The 20,707-nt window shown below is 44.5% G+C and overlaps 1 long non-coding RNA gene across 1 annotated transcript in view; it reads right to left on the reverse strand.

Annotated features, from left to right (window-relative positions):
- Nucleotides 1-18,679: 18,679 nt before the first annotated feature.
- LOC146863785 (uncharacterized) overlaps nt 18,680-20,707 on the reverse strand; it is a 123,021-nt gene continuing 120,993 nt past the window's right edge. The window contains exon 6 of the long non-coding RNA XR_014969239.1: nt 18,680-20,442. This is a non-coding gene — a long non-coding RNA (uncharacterized LOC146863785). The remainder of the gene's footprint in view (nt 20,443-20,707) is intronic.

Genomic DNA, 20,707 nt, shown 5'->3' on the forward strand with positions numbered 1-20,707 from the left:
TCACACTTAAAATCTCTGCAATAACATTTTAGCTTCCCCATACTTTGGAAAAGAGTGAATCTTGTGACTTTTTTCACAGCTTCATAGGGATTCTAAAAGTGCCCTGGGTTTGTAGACTCCATGCTACTTTTGCAACGAGGGTTGCTGCTGATTTTGGGCCCTAGTTCAGCCGTCACCTAGGAAAACCTACCAAACATAGATGTTTCTAAAAACTAGAGTGTCCTGGGTGGTGTGACATCTGAGTTCCAACAAGGTATTGTTACCCAGAAACCCTTGAAGATTTCAAACTGTGCCTAAAACATGAGTTTCTCTCATTTCTGTGAGGGAAGGTTCTGGAACCTGTGTGGAGTGACAACTTTCTAATCACCCAGCATTTCCCCAGGTCTCCATATAAAAATGGTATAGGTGGGCCTCGCCCCGCAACAGGAAAGTGCCCAGAAGGCAACATGGACACGTCACCTTTTTCCACTAAAAACATACCCTTTTTTTGCAATTTGCTCAGCCAACACTGAGGGAAACCTACCAAACCTGCACCTTTCTGAATAATAGACACTCAGTAGAGTCCAGGTTGGCATGCCTTGTGTGGTTGTGACCAGATAATTCTACTCAGAGGACCTTGCAAAGCTCATACTCTGGTTAAAATACACATTTTCCTCACATTTCTGTGACGGAGAGTTGCAGAATCTGTGGGGAGCCACAAATTTTCTACCACCTAGCATCCCCGCAAGTCTTCAGAGAAAACGGCACCTCACTTGTGTGGGAGGGCCTAGCCAAGCAACAGGAAAATCCTCAAAACAGAGCAAAGACACATCATCTTTTTCCAAGGAAAATCAACCCTTTTTTTGCAATTTGAGTAGCTGTGGATTTTAGGCCCTAGTTCAGCCGTCACCCAGGAAAACCTACCAAACCTAGACATTTCTTAAACCTAGACACCCAGGAGTGTCCTGGGTGGTGTGACATGTGAGTTCAAAAAAGGTGTTTTTACCCAGAAGCCCTTGCAGATCTCAAACTGTGCCTAAAACGTGTGTTTCTCTCATTTCTGTGAGGGAAGGTTCTTGAACATGTGTGGAGTGACAACTTTATAATCACCCAGCATTTCCCCAGGTCTCCATATAAAAATGGTATGGGTGGGCCTTGCCCCGCAACAGGAAAGTGCCCACAACGTAACATGGACATGTTACCTTTTTCCACTATAAACATACCCTTTTTTTTGTAATTTGTTCAGCCAGCACTAAGGGAAACAGACTAAATCGGCACCTTTCTGAATACTAGACATTCAGGAGAGTACAGGGTGGCATGACTTGTGTGGTTGAGACCAGATAATTCTACCCAGATGACCTTGCAAACCTCATACTCTGGTTAAAATACACATTTTCCTCACATTTCTGTGACGGAGAGTTCCAGAATCTGTGGGGAGTCCATAATTTCCTACCACCTAGCATACCCGCAAGTCACCCGATATAAATGGCACATCACTTGTGTGGGCGGGCCTAGCCAAGCAACAGGAAAAGGCCCAAAACAAAACAAAGATACATCACCTTTAACAAGGAAAATCAACTTTCTTTGTAATATGAGTAGCTGTGGATTTGGGGCCCTAGCTTAGCCATCACCTGTGAAAACCTACCAAATCTGCACATTTCTGACAACCAGACACTTTGGAGAGTGCAGGATAGCATAACATATGTGGCTCTCACCAGATAATTTCCCCAAGAAGCCTTTGCAAACCTCAAACTTTGGCTAAAAACACATAATTTCCTTACATTTTTGTGCTGGAAAGTACTGGAATCTGTGGGGAGTCACAAATTTCCTATCACCCAGCGCTTACCCAAGACCCAAATGATACCTCACTTGTGTGGGTGGGCCTAATTCCTGTGACAGGAAAGGGCCCGAAATGCAACTTAAACATATTACCTTTTTCCACTGAAAACAGACCCTTTTTTGAGATTTGGGCAGATGTGGATTTTAGGCCCTAGCTCAGTCAGCACATAGGGAAACATGCCAAACCTGCACATGATTCCAGGGTGGTGTGGCGTGCTTGGCTCTCACCAAGTAATTATACCCAGAAGCACTTGCAAATCTTAAGCTTTAGCTAAAAAAACATGTAAGGCCCTCAGCGCTATGTGAAGAGATTGACGATGGAGTAGCCGCAGTATTTGAGGCCACCCATGGAAACCTACCAGCCATAGATGTTTTTGAAAAATAAGCACCGACGGGATTCCAGGGAGAAGTGCATTCTGTTGATCCTACAACATTTTATTCTGCACAATGTCCTGCAAAGCTCAAACTTTGCCTAAAACTGCACATTATCCTTACATTTCTGTAAGAGAAACTTCCGGAATCAGCTGGAATCCACAGAATTCCTACAACCCAGTCATGACTACCATTGAGCTTGGTTTGATCCATTCCTGTCACGGGTACCAGGCCCAACCACACAAGTACGACGCCATTTTCATCAGGACAAGTGCCGTAACACTGAGTGGTATGAATTTGAGGAGTCCTGCTGATTTTGAAAGTTTGCATCACAGAAATGTAAGTACAATGTGTGTTTTTAGCCAATGCTTGCAGTTTGTAGGGCTTTAGGGATAAGAAAACATAGTGGGATCTGTAGGAGGCACAACATCCTGGACTCCCTGGGAGTCTAGTTTTCAGAAATATGTGGGTTTGGTAGCTTTCCCTGGGAGGCCACCAAGCGGCTCGCCCCAATCGAGGCAACCTCTATTGCCAGTGGTTCCACTTTGCATTTAGGGACAGTTTGTGTCACAGGTGCTAGGCCAAGGCTCACAAGGAGGTTCGCATGTTTATGAGGAGAAGGGTGGACACACTAAATAGTAGAACATTTGTGGCTAGATAGAGATTCTAAAAGTGTTCACCACAGAAATGTGAGTAACATGTTATTTCAACCATTGGGTAAAGTTGGAAATTTGGAGGGCATTGTGGATAAATTAATATGTGCTACACCGCTCTAAACACTTCTGGGTGTTCAGTTTTCAAATATGTGAGGTGATGTAAATGTTACTTCTAAGTCTATCCACAACTTCAGATCAAATTAATAATGGTTGGTTTGGGCACTACCAGTAATAATAGGGCCAAAGCATCAATACTAATGACAGTATCGGATTATTGAACCCATCACTTAGTGTTAGGTAGTGAGCCATGGAACTACACCAAGGCACCAACCACTTGAAGGATCACTCACATGCCACACAAAGCCATTTATGCAACCTGCCACAAAATCAATACACACAACACTCACATCAGCAAACTGTTGCCATTCAAGGGCCCATTACATTCATACACCACCAGGACACCAATCACACTGCCAGTCAATCACTCATCAGTCAACTTATTATAGAATCACGACTTTAGCAAACCAATACACATATTCTGCCAGCCAGCAACCACACATTCCATCAGCCAACAGACACACATTCCACCATCAACAGCTATACAATCGCCACTACACAAATGCTGCTAGACATGGTTGGGATAGTGCCTCAACCAGTTTAATTTCGACCCTGAACATTTGCTTCTACCTACACAAGTTTCCGATGAAAACAAATCTAGGTTATGTTTTGATTAGCAGAAGCGAAACTACACTCTATAAATTTATAGACGCATTACAAAAAAAACAGTGCTAACAAGATCTACCAATGGAGCAATCAGTTAGCCAAATTGGCCCTAAATATAGCAAAGAAACCAAAAGAATGTATGATATGCTATAATTTAAAATCAAACTGTTCGTAAATAACAAAGTTGAATAGATTACTTAGAAATAATAGCCAAAAGCATATTATTACATAAATAGTAACCTACCAAAGTCCCCAAAAATCTAAACCAAAATGACCAATCATTTTTATATAAGTAATAAAAATAATATTTTATTACATCAGTCTACAAAATACAACTCCAATGTTAATTAAGACTGAGATAATGAATAAATATATACATTAATTAAACAAAACATGTAACCCTCATCAACTACAAAACAAAAAAAAGAACTCAATCCATCACAAAATAAAAACAACACATAAAGTACACATTTCCAAATAACAATCACATTTTATTTACATAAACAATAAAATATAACATTTCCCACCCAAAATAAGCAAAATAAATAAGACTTACTGCTCTCTAGCTGCAGATCTTTCTCTATATCCATGTATTCAAAAATAATAATACACCAAGAATGGGAAACATATTGTCCAAAAAGACCCCAAAAAATAAAAAAATACAATGAATCCAAAAAATAAATAAATACAGGATTTGTAAAGCATGACAAATCACCCATGATGGTTTCAAGGTGCTGAAGTGTAGGCATGAGGAGAATAAGTGATTTGCCCAGAATCACAGGATGTTGATGCAGACGCCGAGGCACAAACCTTGTTCCACCAGCACCGAAGTCGGCAGCTCAGGTCATTACAACATACCCTCTCCTCCAATAAGGATCCCTCAAAGCAATTCAAAGTATCTAGGAACTAAAAAAGTGTTTTACAAATAGAAATGCCACAGGAAACTAAATGAACTCACAGTAAAAAGCACTGGCTTGTTATAAACCAAAAGGGATTTTCTTTAAAAAAAAGTGTAAACTCTCTATGCCCATTAAACAGTTTTGTAAAAAGAAGCTGTAAAGTAAAGAAGAAAACCCACCCACAAAACACAGTATTCAAAACTCAGGGCCCGATTGTGAGTTTGGCGGTCTTAATGCCTTAACTCTGTGGTGGCAGTCCCAAGAAGCCAGATGAGCCGGCGGTCTTTGAAGTACTGGGTATTTTAGTCCCAGCGGTGCAGGGGCACACACCCTATGACTTCTGGGTTTCACCCTGTTCCGGACCTACAGAAACACAGAGTCTTCTGGGTGAAGTCAAAGAATCGTTTATTGGCTGCAGACCAATGACAGGTATCCTAGAAGTACAACAGCGTGTATGTTCTCAGGAGACTGCTGAAAATCATAGAAACGGACTTCACTTTAAATAGGTCTTTTCTGGCCTCAAGCATACATTCCTAGGTTTTATGATACGGTCATATACAAGTATATATTACAAAGAAAAGGCAGAGTCATGATGACCATCCCACATTCCAGTTCGGCCAGCCCACAATGATTTACACAGTAAGGTTCAGATCCCACATTTGATGTTGGCAGACCCCCCAATAAACATGAGCATCTCCTGTTTTGGGAAACAAGTCATAAAGCAGGAACAAGCAGGTGTGGAAGAGATTAGCCGGAGGTTTGTGTAGAATGAGAGGGTTTTATGATGGGTCAAGCCCTGATGCTAATCACAGGTGGACGGAGGAAGGGGAGCTCGTGAGACCGGTTTGACCCAGGGCAGCAGAGCCAGCTGCCCAGGTCACAGAGAAGTCACGGGAAAGCACATGTACTGTGAGGCCCGTGTTTGCTCCATTATAGCCTATGTGAGGGCAATGACAAGATGGCCACTGCTTCCAAAATGGAACCCGCGTAGTGAAGCAGAATGACGTGTACACAGTGCATTCATAGCTAGAACGGTATATAAAGCACTCGTACATGCCGCATTTACCATTTGCGGTTCGCTAATACCAAGATAGACAGGGGTAGGGCCCTGTCCCCTACGCGGTCCCGAATATTAAAGTACGACATCTTCCGCCAGCCCAATTTTGATGCATGCAGACTGAACCGCTGACCTCGTCGACGGAGTATGTACCGCATGAGCCACACTGGAATGCAATGTTAGGGAGGCCCTGCCGAGCAGAGTACGAAAACACAGATGTACTCGTAGTCACCTAGCAGCGGTTCGCCGATGGTGGTAGGCCGCCGTGGTACGCTTTCAGCAGAGCAGAACAATGTTCATTGGCCAAGTGGACACACCTGCAAATCAAACTATAAAACACACCCCATTTCAGATCATGATCCTTTGCCACTCTACAGCAGCACAGCAAAGCAGAGACCAAGCTTTTGGTGAGGATAGGCAGCCCTTTCTTTCCCCATCCCTGTTATCACTCTCCACACACTTTTGTTGCACATTTATTTTTACATCCCTTGGAGTTTTTCAGTTTTGTTACTGTCACTCACTATAATTTAGAGTTATGTTACGCCCATAAAAAATCACGTTTTTCAAAGGTTGAAAGTCATGGTGGATGATACAGTAAGAGTAGAGCCACAATTGTTTGGAGCCCAAGTCCAACATACTGCTCTCAGTAGGAAAAGGGAAATGTTGTCCAGAATTGTAAACAAGGTGAACGCTGTTAGTAGCACCATACGGGCATAGGAGAAAAGTAGGAAGAGGTGGAACAACCTGAGGGGTAAAGTGCGTCCTCTGGCCTCCAAACAACACGTCGAGGCCCAGAAGGCTGGCGGTGGTCCTCCCAGTGCCCCATTACATGTGTGTCCCTGGGAGGAGAAGGTCTTGGTCATCCTACATTCTGAGGGCTTGACAGGAATATCTGGGAGAATGCAGTCTGGTAAGTTACACTCACTAACTGTATACAAAACTACAATGTCCTGTTTGGTCTCAACTCAGCTTCTGCCATTGTGTTGTGTACCTAGTTTCCCTACATGCAATCCTCACAGTACCAGAGATGTTGGTTTGTCTGTGTAAATATGTACTGTTCCATATAGGGTTGCATCTATCAATCTCCATTACATGCCACATGTTGTAATGGTGTCCGTAAGTGTATTACTATTAGAATATTAGCCCAGGACCCATGATATGTGTTAATATGTAAATGTATGGTCCATTCCAACTGCATTTTGACAACAGGTATGTCACACTGAACATATTTCAAATGTTAGCGATTGAAATGGCCACAACTACCATGATGTTCTGTTTCTGTAATTCAAAACAAGATGTAATTGTGATTTTGCCCATTCTCACTTGTTTGACAGATTACAACTGATGTTCATGTCTCATGCAGTCAGCAATCTGCATACAATGCCCTACTCAGAGACATTTCTGCCTACTGGGCTTTGTGATGTCTTGGTCTCCTAAACTGAAAGTATTGATGGCATGAGTGACACCATACCAAGTGTTTAGCTCAAATATTTGTAGGGTATGAAGGTAACTCAGCCGATTAGAAGTGGCAGATGACCCATTGACTCTGCACTGCTCACATGATGAAGAATAAAACAGCCAAGTTGCGTGGTCGCCTGTTTTGTACACAACTAGGCCTTGGAATGGGTAAATAGAAATGTTACCTGTCCACTGTTTTGCCCTAAATGTTTGTGATATGTCATGTTCATTCTTTAATCCAAAATGCAACATCTCAGGATATCTAATGAGCTGCTTAATTCAGGTGCATGTATGTATTGTCTCCAAATGTCTTGTTAACAAGTTCAATACCAGTGAAATATATCACAATAGTGTTCTCTACTTGCTGTGTCACAAAACATTTGTATGTAGATCCCACACTTATACCAATAACAATGCTCTCAATTTCTCAGCAGGTGTATTTGGCAAAGCACCTGGCCAGAGCTTGGCCAATGAAGAGACTCCCACTCCATCCCAGGATCAAGCCCTCAGTGATGACAATGCTCCTGAAGATTGGGTCATGGAGGATGGTGCAGGTCCATCTGGTCTGTCTGTGAAGACGGTAACAGCTCCCAAACCAGCTGGCACACCTCAGCCAACCACAGTCCACCCAACCTGTGTACCCAGCACAGTTTCAATCATCTTGTGACCCCCAGTCCTGGACCCTGAGGTGCCAATAACCACCCCAGCTACAGAGGACCCTGGACCTAGTGGGAGAGGGCACCCTTGGCCAAAGGCAAAGGCTTGTGGGGGAGGGGTCGTGGGAGGGTTACTGTGGGCCTGCTGAGTGAGGCCACTGTGGCCACTCACACAGAGGTACCCATCAACCAAGTCTTGCTTACTACTATGGGTCACAGTTGTCCCAAAGAGGCCACTTGTCTTTATTGAGTCAGGATTGAAGCTCCCTCACCACTGTGTCTCATGATGGTGGCTCTCTTACATGTGACATAGCATACAGTGCACTTTGGATGCTGTCGCTGATCACTACTTCCCCTTGGTAAGTGGGGCAGCTGCATAACACATGAGATAGCAAACATCACTGTGCCATCAGTATTAGTGCCTACATGTTGGCATGTGTACCTTGCTCTGTTGTAGTGTCATCTGCACTGCTGTTTCATATATAATCTACATGTCTTCATAGGTTGATGTCTGATTACATCACAAATGTGTGTGAAGGCCAATCTGTATTTGAAAATAGTTATTTTTGATGGGTATACAGTTCATGTGTTACCACAGACAGAAGTGTGTACACATTAGTGGGTGGGTCACACGTACCCTAAGCCTTTACTCAATGTCATTAGTCAGGTCGAATTGATGAAGCAATGATGGACATGACAGTTAGACTTACATTGATTTGTCACAATGTGAATTTCTATGCCATTGACGTGGGAGTATTCAGTTATGTGAACTGCACATGTTGATTTAGCAAGTGTCATTTACTGGCTGGTGACATGCATCAGGGAGTGACATACAGAAATGTAGGGATCATATGTGATTATCTGCACTCAGTATTACAATGGAAAATGTGTTTTCCAGACAAAAAAGTACTATGGTGTACCTTCCAAATTCCAATTAGGATAACAGTTAAACCACCTCTTCATGTAATGGAGATTCACTGAGCCTCAGCAGCCTTCAATGGCCTCTTGCCTTTTAGGAATGGACTTTTAAGAATGGTGATCTTACTAGTACCAATCCGGACCCTGTAATGTCTGTAGGTCTAGGTAAATCATTATACTGTGGATGCTTGTAGACAATTCTCCAAGATATTTGAGCCATATTGTCTACTGTCTACTTTTCTATGCTACATGTGATACATAGAGAAGCTCCTTAAGTAAAGCTTTCATGAGACTATTCTGACAGTGAATATGTGAGGAAGTTTCTATTAGGAAGTGTCAACAGTGTGAAACGAGCATTTCCATGTCACCTTCTTTCTGCTACTGCACATGTTGCCTCATCATAGCTGTATCACTTGACCGCCATTTTACCCTAATGTGGTATTAGGTATGTGACCATTTGCGGATTGCAGGGCCTTGGGTGGAATCTGTAAGAATTAGTTTGGCATTCCCAACTTATTTGATGACATACTATTACTAATGTATACTACAAGGGCCTAACTATACAAGATGAACAAGTATTCTATTAGGTACATGAGGTTGGAGTTCAGACAACTTCATTCAGGAATTGGAGCTGTCTCTGGTTATTACTTCACTGTGAGCAGCTGTTTACAGGTGATATAGCATACATGCATGAGTTCATGATTATGTTGAAGCTACTACAGGGGACCTTGTAGCTGGACTCTTCTGTGCACTTTAGTAATGTTCTGTGGTAAAAACTCTTGGTCCAGTGTGTTCTCCCAAAGGCAATCAACCTATTTTAAATGTAATTTCATCATCATCCCAACCAATTGGAGGAGTCAGGGCCAACCTTATTGGGGTAGCAGCTGGCCACAGTGGCTCCGGTCGTGACATGACAGACACCGAGGGAGCCAGTGGCCCAGAGGGTGAGGGAAGTGCCATGGAGGATGCAAACTCAACATTATCATCCTCAGAGTCATCTTCCAGTGGACACTGCCTAGTGGTGGCAGAACACACAGGAATAGTATCCCCACCATCCTTGTCTGCCACTTCCCTTGCATCTCCACCCTCCCCGCTGCTCCACACCCAGTTGGCCAGGCCCGCTATCATAAGTGGGGAGCTGTCTCCTTCACTCCAGGCACATCAGCCCCTGTCCCCCCACTGCTCTGAGTGAGGAGGTTATTAACCTCCTGAGACACTTCTCTGTAGAGCAGATGGCACTACTGAATGCCAACCAGGGGCAGGCAGCCATCTGCAACAGATTGTGGCCTACATGGAAGGCATTCACGGTGATATGTCTGGCTTACAGAGATCTTTTCAGGCTTTGGCCTCCTCACTGACGGCAGCCTTCCACCCATCCCAAACTTCTGCCCCACCTGCTACCTCTTCCCCATCCAAATTAACTATTCCCATGCCTGTCCAAAACACACTCACACATATGCCTGCACCCAATTCAACTGCCCCACGCAGCACCTGTAAACATAAACACCTAAAAACACAGAAGCACGCAACCACTCACCTGACAGTCACCTCTTTTACCACCCAGCAATCCTGAACCCACAGACCCACCCACAAACTCAGTATTCCCCAGAAACTAAACCCGTACCCACAGACCCACCCACCACCCCCAGCAGTCCCCCATCATTCTCCCAGACACCACACCTGCACCATCAGACCCATTTGCATAAAGTAGGGATGGGCACCCGCTCAAAAAGTCACCATAATGCGGTGTGGGCACCTGATCCCTAAATATTCATAAAACGGGGTGGGCTCCCGCTCGGTATGCAAAAATGCGGGGTGGGCACCCGCTCCACGGGGCATCACAGGGGAATCCCTACAAAGGGGATTTCCTCTAAAAAGACGGGCAGCTCAGCCCTGCAAAGCTCACGCTCTCCTCTTTCTGGGCAAGTAAAGTACAGCGCTCACGAGGTGCTGGATGCAACAAAAGTTCATAGGTCCATGGGGCATAGCTGTGCCCAGGGACGCCAGCACACAGGGACGTCCAGCAGGGAGGCAAGTCCCTGTGGCTATATATGACATTATTTGTCACAGCCCCTATATTTATATTACACATTAGTTGTCTGCCCTGGCACAGGGCTTGGGGGAACCAGCAAAAACTGGTTCTGGGGGAATTGGAGCACTCTGTTTACCAGGCTCCTCTTCTCCTTTATTTAACAAAGAAATATGCTGTTCCTCTGAGAATAGAGTCAGTAACCTGGGAATATAAACCAACCTGACCGTAAGAGTTCAAAGTTGGGTATCCATTTTATTGGATCGTAATGCCCTCACACACCCTGTCGGGTTTCATGCTTCATCATTGTGCTGCTCCTCGTTGGGTCGGCGGTACAAATACCTGACGGGCTCCCTATAGTAGGGACACTTTATCGGAGATCTTTTTCCAACAGCCGTATTATGAAGTGCGGGTGAGGGGCATGGTGTGTGTAGATGAGTGTGTATTGGTGTGTTTGAAGTAAATCTAAAATAGGGTTTGGAGTACCTACGAAAACCACTTTAATCAAGGGGTCTCCTACCCTAAGTAAAAGCTAAATGTATAAGGCGCTGAGCTGAGGTTATGTTTCAGGTTGTGGCGCTCTCATACATGGTAGGTCAACATGTTTCTCGCCAAGTGAATAGTCTGCAGGAGATTCGTCAGGACCAAGGAGAGTGATATTCTATCTACAACTAAAACTACAATGGTGTTGTGGCTGCACACTCACATCAACCTTAAGACTAACTCGTCGAATACATGGTAGTACTGGAACAATCCAGAACTATGGACTAACCAGGCTTCACAGTCCCCTGTAGGCAATAAACACGAGGGGTTCCTCATGTATTGGGTGCATGTCGCGTGAAGTCTGTAGACCTACCCACTCCTACCGGGCCTCTCCACGAGGCACTGGATGCAACAAAAGTCCTTAGGTCCATGGGGAATAGCTGGGCCCAGGGAGGCCAGCACACAGGGCCCTCCAGCAGGGAGGCAAGCCCTTTTGGCGGCTCCTCCCGGGCCCCCAGCAGCAGCAAGCCCCCAACAAGTCCAAGAGCAGCACAACATCATGGGGTCGCAGCCCCTATATTTATATTAGACTTTCTTTATCTGCCCTGGCACAGGGCTTGGGGGAACCAGCAAAAACTGGTTCAGGGGGGAATTGGAGCACTCTGTTTACCAGGCTCCTCTTCTCCTTTGTCAGGTGGGGGCTCGGTGATCAGACACACCACAGGGGGCGGAGCCAGCATTGTACAGGGCAGGCACAATCCTATTCAGGGTCAGGGGACTACTCCCCCCACTACTCCAAATGTAGATGCCCTATTCAGCCTAGTGCTGACTCACCTTGCCCCTCTGGAGTCACAAACACCTCTCAGCTCCTGTCACTCAAAAGCCAGACATGCAATTCACATCAGGCAGGCAGACACATAGCACACAGAAGTGCCAACTTCTAAAAGTGGCATTTCTAAAATAGTTATAATAAATCTGCGCACACCATTGCACAGCATTTATTATTACCATTCCAAATATACTAAACTTGACGACACTGCTCCTCTCATATCAGGAATTACCACTGAAACACTTATCAGGGAATCCCCAATGCATTCCTATGTGAGGGCAGCCCCACAGTAGGCGGAAACCAAAATGGCTGTTTGTCACTACCAGGACATGTCACACACTTAAGGTACATGTCCTATCTTTCACCTACAATGCAACCTTCCCATAGAGCTAGCTAGGGCCTACCTTAGGGGTGACTGACATGCAGTAAAAGGTGGGGTCACAGACATGGCACACACTTTAGGTGCCACGTCACAGTGGCAGTAACACTGCCCGCACAGGCCCTGCAGTGGCAGAGGCCTGAGATAGGTTTGCAAGGCAACTTTGGTGGGTGGCGCAATCGTCGCTGCAAGCCCACCAGTAGCATTTAATTTACCAACCCTGGGTATATGAGATGCCACTTTACAAGGTACTGACAGGTAAATTAAATAGGCAAAACAGGTGTAGACTAATCTTACCATAAGTAACACAGAGAGCGCACGCACTTTACACTGGACAGCAGTGCTAAAGTGCCCAGAGGCCTAAAACCACCAACACCATGTCAGAGAAAAGGCTAGAAGAAAGGCAAAAGGTTTAGGGATGACCCTGCAAAAAAGGGCCAAGTCCAACAATGGGGTATTCATGTTCACACAGGAGGTATTCCTGTGTTCCCAAAATAGGGTCAAAAACAGTCTACAAAAGTAGCTGTTAAGAAACTGTCTCTGACTTGGATGTATGGCTTTCGGGTGAGGAAGCTGGCCATGGCGACAGCATCTAAGGCAGGTATAAGAGACACCACAATTATGCGTTTCCCCAAAGTACATTCCTTCAGGACAGTTGTTTAAACTGCATTTAAAACAATTCCACTGATGCACAACGCACTTCCGCATTTCTGTTTGTAAGTCTCTGAGAATAGAAGAATGTTCAGTAGTGCCATGTTCATTAGAAAAGTCAGGGTAAATTAAATTGTACAACAATTTCACCCATTCCACATAATCTGGTGTGAATGTGCTACCAAAGCCTAAGTGATTGAAGCTTGTTTAAGGTATTTGATGGTTGCAAAAGAGCACATTTCTCCCAAAAAGGTGGTCCTAGGCTTATGCCTTCATGCAATAATTCATAGCCCAAAAACGGGCCACTGAAAAAAGGCAATTTCAGATTATGGAAATTTATAGCGATAATTAGTGAATCCCAGAATTATGCGATCAGCTTTGGCCAAGTGTGAGTTTAAATCATCATCCGTGAGGTAAATGTCATCAATGTATGCCAATTCTTCTCCGTTAATTTCTTATCAAATTGACGCTACTGTGGTAGCACACAGACCTGGGCTTTACTTATGCCCTTGTGGGAGCCTACAGAATCATCTTAGGAATCTTAGCACTGTAAACAAGATCAAATTGTGGCTTTCAGACAATATATTTTGACATAAAAAGCTATTGGAAATGTCCAATGTGGTTTTGTATTTTTTACAAACATTGTTATTTATGAATCCTGTGCTGTGTGAATTTTGCGCATTAAGGGCCTCATGTAGGAAGCCAAATACCGGTCGGTAACGTCCGATTTTCGGTAATTATACCGTTACCGACCGGTATTTTGGCTTTTGGTATGTAGGGGGACAATTTCTGTATTCGGAATTTACCGAATCGGTAAAATTACCGATTCGGTAATTTTACCGATTCGGTAAATTCCGAATACAGAAATGAGATGTAGGGGGAGTGTGTGGGTGATGTTTGGAGTCGGTATTTACCACCAACTAATAGTTGGTGGTAAATAAAGTATGGATGGTGAAATGCATTTTATAGCGCCTACAAGTGTGCAATGTGGCAGACATACATGCCCTTCGGGCATGTATGTGTGCCACATGTGCACACATGGCCGTTTCAGGGGTGCAACAGGGTGTCAATGTGACACCCTGCCACCCTTGCATGTGTTCCCCCCATTACCGAATCGGTATTTACCGATTCGGTAATGAGGCATACCTTCCCATCAATGGGAAGGTATGCCTCATTACCGAATCGGTAAATACCGATTCGGTAATTACCGAATTATTCCGAATCGGTAATATTTACCGACCAATTACCTACATATCATTTACCACTTCATAAATACCGAATCGGTAAAATTCGGTATTGATGAAGTGGTAAATGTGTCCCTACCTACATATGGCCCTAAATTCTGTGTGTGACTGTTTAAATGTTGATAGTCTAAGACTATGCGATAGGAATGCTCTGGTTTGACTACAGAAAATAATGGATAATTCACAGGAGATACACAAGGCTCAGCCACACCTTGATATTCTAACTGTTACAGAATCTCCCTAGCAGCATCATGTTTAATAGGACATTGTGCTTGCACTTGCAGGCTGAATGTTTTGAATCCTACTTCTTGATGGCAGTTAGCATGCATTTCTAATACTAGTTCAGGGGCGGCCTTAGGCATGTGCAAGCTGTGCACCTGCACAGGGCCACCAAACCCCCCAGGGGCCACCATGAGGAATCGGATACAATACATATTCGTGGCGGCCCCTGGCAGGGATTTGGCGCATGAACGACTGAGGCGTGCTAAATCCAATGTGATGCACGCTGAATGGTTGTTCTTATACTCTTTTCCTTTCTAACCCAGTCTCGTATTTGTGTGGGGTCGGCCTTGTTTCGGGCTCTTCTGGTAGGTCTTGTGCTTGTTTAGAACTTTTTTCCCAGGAGAATCGAGCTTGTTTTAATAGTCCAGATCTGGCACCTCCGGAGGCTCGCATGCGCGCGCATGCGCAGTGCCCGCGAGTCCCGCAGCGAAGGGGTTACAGGAGCACCACACATCACTGGCGGCAGGAGGGGTGGCAGCACCCGTGCCCGGCGTGCAGCAAGCAGCACCGAGACCGGCCAAGGCCATGCACCGGCGCGCCTAGAGACCCTGGGCAAGAAAGGCCGCCTTGCAGAGGATAGCATGCCAGTGTGCAACCTTTGGTGCCAGCAGCGAGGTGAGCAGCCCGAGGGTCTGGGGAGGGGGAGGGGGGGTGAGGAGGTCAGCGTGTGCCACTGCAGAGTGAACCCGAGGGAAGGTGAGCCATTGGACGAGGGTGTGGGGAGCCCTGGGGAGGAGGGCAGATCAGGCGTAGGAATGTATCCCAGCCCGTGGGGGTGAGGAGCCGGGGGCGTGGGGAAGGTTGGGTGAGGATGTTATTGTAGATGGTGTGTGCTTTGGGTCTGGGTGGAGGTAAGCGATGTGAGGTGGCGAGCTGGAGGTATTCTGGTGGTCATGGGAAGGGAGGGCATGATGAATCGTGAGAGAGAGCCTCTCTCTCACGATTCATCTCTGAGAGGGCGCGGGTCGGAGAGGTGGTCTCCGTAAGCCAGGGGTAGGGAGTGGTACAGATCGGTGCTGTATGTTGAGGGAAGAGTGAGTCAGGAGTGCAGGGGCGGTGTTTACTTGTGGCTGAGGGGAGGCATGGTGACTTTTGGAGGTGTAACTTGGGAGGCACGGTCGTATTGGGGGGAAGAGGAGAGCAGGGTACGAGGTGTTAGACGTAATGTTAAGGATTCATTAAAATGATTACAATTACTTATCAACAATCATGAAAACAGAGTATGAAGCTGATACTTGTGATCTAATGAGTGGATCTGCCTGCACAAATCTTTTAAAACATCGAGTGTTCGAATGTACTTGGCATTTGGATATGTCTGTTTATATGGTGTTGAGGCAGACATGAAATGCAAGCACCTATGGATGGACGCCTGGAATAGGATGGCAGTGCCTACCCATGTTAACTCAATCTAATGCCCTTTTGCAGAGACCTTGGTAGGAGACTGGCTTCTTGATCATTTCTTTAATTACATTCCAGTGCTTGTCATGTGACTAGCAGAGAAAACTAGTTTAACTAGTCCCCAGTTTGCAATTGGTGAAGCAGCCTTCTCTGTCCATATTAGGGGCATAGTTACCATTGGTTCAGCAAGTACAGTGGTACTGAGACCCAAAACCCTCAGGGGCCCATTGAACCCTGATAATTGCTATATTTTACTTCATGAGCAGCAGCCAAAGGGGCCATTTTCCTTGCTTATGCCACGGCCCATGGGGTCGTTGGTACGCTGTGCTAGTGATTTGTACGTCTGCTTGAAAGTTGTCTCCTGACTGGATGTTCCTTGCACATTAATTTTGCTTCAGTGAACCTCTAGTGCCTTTTCATAGCCTTAGGACTCACTGTAATTAATCCTTGGTTAATAGGTGCTCTGAAAGCGAGCAGAACTGGTTGCTGGAATATGGCACTATACAAGAAACCTTAATTAAATATATTGTATTTTGCCTTTTGACAATGTGGTAAAGTGGACGAGTCTTTGGTTACCTGTAGGCTGTCTTCAGGTTCAGTTAGTGACATACTGAGACAGGTCTCTGTGTGCCATGATTTCAAGGTAGCTTACTCTCTTCCTGCTAAGGTCACTTCCCAAATAGATCATGAACTATTCTCCAGGATCTACTGTTCTCAGTGGACTGAGAAAACAGACCTTGTATGCCAAGTCACATGATCTACCCTACAGTTTTATAACACTCTTCAAATAAACCTTCCATATGTGGCTAGTCCTCATAATGTGTCATACATGTAGTGGGAAGGGTAATTACTATGAATCAGTCAGGGTTTGTAAAGCTCAGCTTCTTCACACATAAGGGTCTCGAGGCGGTGTGGGATTCATGCTGCTGGATCATGCTGCTTGTTGGTTGAACAGCGAGGTCTTGTGGTCCTTCCTGAACTGCTGGAGCGATGGTGAGGCTCTGAGGTGCAGGGGGAGGGTTTTCAGGTCTTCACTGCCAGGTGAGAGAAGTAGCGGCCTCCACTGTTTTATCAGCGGCTGCATTGGGTGGCTGCTAGGGAGATGGTTCTGGAACATATTTTCCTGGTAGGTTGGTGGAACTTCACTCGTTGATTAAGGTATGCTGGTCCTTCATTGTGTAGTCCAGGGAAGACATGGCTTGGCAGTTCGGGCTGGACTGTTCCCCTGAGGCACAGGGTCAAGGCTGATTTGCATATGGCCATGTCTGAACTGGGGTGGTGTGGTGAGCAAAAAAACGATGGATTTAGGCCCAGATCTCTGTACTGGGGTGAATGTATTACATTGTTCTGCATTCTGTCCATCAACTGTTGTTTTTGCAAGAAAATAAAAATTACACATCAAAATCTTTCAGCAGCCGCCACTGCTGATTATCTTTTTTTTTTTCCTACCCACTGCTAGCCTCGCCCGCTGCATTGCAAGCAAAATGAAGAGAATTAGAGTACACAAATCTGGTTATTCGAAACGAAAGAGAAAGGTGGCTCAGCAGGCTTTCGTAGTGTCACAGGAAGGAGCAATCCTGAACTTTATCACCCAAGGGAAACCTAAAGATGGAGAATCCTCTGGCCAGAGTACTGCTGATGCACTAGGTAAAACAGGCGCTGACGACCATAAAGAAGAACAAAAAAATGATGATATCCATGAACAGAATGATACTCATGAGCAGACCAAAGAAAATGAACAAGGTGACTCTGAAATTGATACAAACATGCAGCAATTACCAACTCAGGATGAGGATTATTACAAAAGACCCTCAGACAGAGAAACTCAAACATCATTCATCGGTCCATCAACATCTGGCATTCTGAAGGAGGTTCAGAGTTTACAGACGGATGATGCTGGTATTGAAAAGGAAGCCAAAGAGCAAGACCATGTTACAGACCCGTGTTCTGAATATGATTTATATGATTGGAGGGATCCTACTTTGTGGCCGAACTCTCTTACGGACGCGCAACGTGTTTTTCTTGTTGAAAGGGGTCCCTCCAGAGACCCAGATTCTAAAACAAAGTATCCAAGTGATGAGCACTCAAAAAGTAAACGTCGTTTTTCTGTTACCATGTTACTGGTCATCTAACGCCTTTTCTGGACGCTTTATTAAAACACCTTCCTGAGCTCCGCCCCGCCCGGACCCCCTCTTCCGGGGCCCCCTACCTGCGCTCCCTGCACAGGGCCACCATGAGCCTAGAGCCGCCCCTGACTAGTTTCACTCTTCTTAAAATGTAATAACGTTTTTAGGGCTTTACGTTCGAGCCCTAGCATGTGTTGCACCTCAGTTGCTTATGGTTTGCATTTTCCTTCATGTTCTAAGTAATTTCCGAACATAACTTATTTGCTGTCTCTGATATTTAACAACCTCCTCTGATTGTACTGCACACCTTTCTGTTTCTTTTTCTTTTTAGAGTTTTGCATTTTAATAATCACTTGATTATTTTGATCATCTTCTGTTTTACAGTGGCTTTTACAGAATTTAGTTTTCTACACCCGAAATGAAATGAAGTGAATTGACTCCATGATGGTCACAACCATGCAACAAGTTCAAGTTCCTCTGTGCCAGCCCTGCCGTTGGGGCAATGTCATTGGAAGAGACACGGTGAAAGGAGAACAAAGTGATTTGTCATTTTATTTCAATATTTTACATATATTAGCATTAAGTAAGCTCTTCATGTACACCATAATACACAATAAATGTCAACTGCTGAATTATATATTTTTTGCAATAGCTAAGTAACAGAGGCATGCAATGTCAAAAAAATCACTCAGATACAAAAACAGAATACTAAATTGATTTAATCAAGCAAATAAAGGCTTTTAAACTTCCATAACTCCTGTTTAAGTTTCTGCTTCTTTAATAATATCAGAGCATATTTTTATAATCATGATGCTTTGATGGTATTTATACAAAGTTATAATTGACACTGCAGAGTTTTTCTTATTGAATTATATTAAGCATCACACGTGTACAAAGAAGTATGAAGCTATGTAAGCAGAATAAAATATAGATAAAAACAGAAGGTGGGTAAAAGTGCATATGTACTTACACAGTTAGTCAATACATATATCAATCAATGACTTACAACGTCGTACTTTTGTCCAAATTCATTCACAATAGTGTTAATCGACAGCTGATGGGACCACTCTCTCACTCTGATACACAATCTAGAAGCCCGGATGTGCAGTTGAGACAGATGTTGAAGCTAATCCAACATTTTTTTAAATGTATTTATTTAATGCGTTTTTATATAGCGCACACTTTACCCGAAAGTGTCAGAGCGCTTTACAAAAGGACCAGTTGCAGTACATTAGGACTTCAGAGTACATGAGTTACATAAAAGATTCAAACTGAAAAACTCTAAATTTACATAAGAATGGTAGAAAGTACAAAAATCTACTACAGATACTAGTTGTTAGAGTTACATATATAAAAGTTGCAAATTACCTCAAGGAAAAGAAACATACAGATAAACTGTAAATTCACATAAGAATGGTCGTAAGTACATAGGACTACTACAGATACTAGTGGTTAGAGTTACATATATACAAGTGGCAAATTCACTCAAGATTACATTTTGATGAGAGTTGAAGCGGCTAGGGTTGGACAAATATCAAACACATACATACATAAGGCATCTTTTGCAGAGTGCACCGTTAGTGCAGAGGCTGTCCGCATACATTACATTACCATGAGTGCACCTGTGAACCCTATGATGGGATGGCAGTGTGCATGTTTGAACCCTAGGGTGGGGTGTCAGTACGCACGTGTGAACCTTACTATGGGGTGTCAGTGGGCATGTGTGAACCCTAGGGTGGGGTGTCAGTACGCATGTGTGAACCTTACTATGGGGTGTCAGTGGGCATGTGTGAACCCTAGGGTGGGGTGTCAGTGCGCACCTGTGAACCCTACTGCTTGGACCCAGAGCATCAGTTAACGTTTTTGGAGTAGACCTTTTACTATGTCCAATTTTCAGGAAGTTATTCAAATATTTCAGATACTTTCATGCCTACAGTTTTGGGAATAGCTGACTTCCATCACAAAAGTATAAGTCAAGGGTTAGGTGCAGTAGCAGCGGCAAGCATCCTTATTCATGTCTTTCAATGCTGAGAGCAAACGTAAAGACAGAGCAGCCAATCAGAGTAGTGTAAGTATCGGGAGAGGAGGCTATGTGTCTATGTTGCTGAATATCCCTCGTCGGACTTCTGCTAAGCCAGCACTGCGTCAACTTCATTGGCTGCCTGTCCAGCAAAGAGTACAGTTTAAAGCACTGATTACGGTCCACAAAGCTATTAATAAAATAGGACCTTCCCTGATCCAATCTATGTTCTATTTATTTCTACCAGGACGAGCTCTAAGGTCTGAAAATAAGAAGTTGATTGCAATTCCTAGAACCAGGAGAGTGCGAATGGGGGGCAGGCGCTTCTCCCTCCAAGCCGCCACCCTTTGGAACAAACTCCCCGACTCCATCAGAATGGAAGCTAACCATCTCAGGTTCAGGAAGAGTTTAAAAACCTTCCTATTTGCCTGATTTCCTTGAGATCTAGGGCCTCATGTAGGTAGCATACCAGTTACCACTTCATAAATACCGAGCCGTACCGAATCGGTATTTAGGAAGTGGTAACTCGTATGTAGGTAATGAGTCGGTAATTTTTACCGATTCATTACAATTCGGTAATTACCGAATCGGTATTTACCGATTCGGTAATGAGGCATACTTTCCCATTGAGGGGAAGGTATGCCTCATTACCGAATCGGTAAATACCGATTCGGTAATTGTGGAGAACATGCAAGGGTGGCAGGGTGTC

Source organism: Triturus cristatus, chromosome 2_1 (genome assembly GCF_964204655.1).
Source record: "Triturus cristatus chromosome 2_1, aTriCri1.1, whole genome shotgun sequence".
NCBI lineage: Eukaryota > Metazoa > Chordata > Amphibia > Caudata > Salamandridae > Triturus > Triturus cristatus.